Genomic DNA, 1,671 nt, shown 5'->3' on the forward strand with positions numbered 1-1,671 from the left:
TGTTTTCCTCAAGCAACAAGGATATGGTTTCTCAATCATGCGAGGAACTTACACTTTTACAAACATGTGGCACTGATGGGCACCAACAAATGGCTTCATTCCATGAAATTTATTAAAGTGAGGGAAGACACTGCACAGGGCCAACCCCTCTCTAAACTACTCACATGTTCAAGAAGTCAGCAATTAAACTGGCAACATTATATATATGTGTGTGCGTGTGTGTCTATATGAGTTAGAGGTTAAACAATCATGTAAGAGACAATAGATATCCAATATACTAGTGGATGTATACATACCTATTTACATCCAAGTGCTTACTGTAGCAAGACAGTAACACAATTGAATAACAGGTATGAGTGGGGGTAAAGCAGAAGTTTACCCAGAATTCATAAGGTAAATAAGAAAATGTAGAGGACTATCAATCGTCAAACATACGACTGTAAACATTCATGTGAATCTATTTATTAATTAATTACAAGCATATGTATAAGTAAAACAAATAAAGTAAATAAAAATTAATACAAATAAAAATTCATATATTTATTTTTTATTTACTTGTTTATTTATTTTGATTACTTATACATATTGAATGAAATTAATTAATAAATAGATTCAAATTAATGTTAACAGGCTGATGTTTATCAATTGTCTTCTCCATTTTCTTATTTGCCTTATATATATACACATACACACACATATATATATATATATATATATATATATATATACACAGACAAGCACAAAATATATACATATACACACACGCACAATATATATACATATACACACACACATATATATATATATATATATATATATATATATATATTTGAAAAAATGCGTAGAGATGGCTTTTGGGAGGATACTTTTTTATCTTAATGGTAATGTTTATTTAAATAAAAATTATTACCCCAAAAGCCATTTACACTCATTTTTTCAAATATACTGTACCAAGAACTTTTCGTATTATTCTATTATATATACACACACACATACCTCTCTCTCTCTATATATATATATATACATACACACATATATATGCACACACACACACACACACACACACACACACACACATATATATATATATATATATATATATATACAAACAGGAAGTTATATAAATATATACACACATACATGTATACAGATATGTACATATATATACATACACGTATATACATACATATATATATACAGATGTAGATGCGTATATACATACATCTATATACAGCATACATATATACATACACATACATATATACAAACACATACATATATACAAACATATATATACATACATATATATATACATAACGTTGAAAGATTTAAAAGGCCAAACAATGCAAATAGATTTTAAGACGAGGTAACGTAAACTAAAATAAGTTACTTGGTAACCTTTGGTCGTATATGTATCCAATATTTCAGGACATACAAGTTCCTTCTCCTGGGTTAAAAAGCAACTGACCTTGGAAAGATGTTTTTAGTCGGAGATAAAAAAATTCAAATATAATCATAGAATTATTTTATCTCTGACACTTACTTTTAGTTTACGTTACCTCATCTTAAAATCTATTTGCATTGTTTGGCCTTTTACATCTTTCAACGTTATATTCCATATACAATGCATCAAGCAAACTACAAAATCTTATTTTATATATATATATATAT

This window comes from Octopus bimaculoides, chromosome 2, assembly GCF_001194135.2.
Source record: "Octopus bimaculoides isolate UCB-OBI-ISO-001 chromosome 2, ASM119413v2, whole genome shotgun sequence".
NCBI classification, from domain to species: domain Eukaryota; kingdom Metazoa; phylum Mollusca; class Cephalopoda; order Octopoda; family Octopodidae; genus Octopus; species Octopus bimaculoides.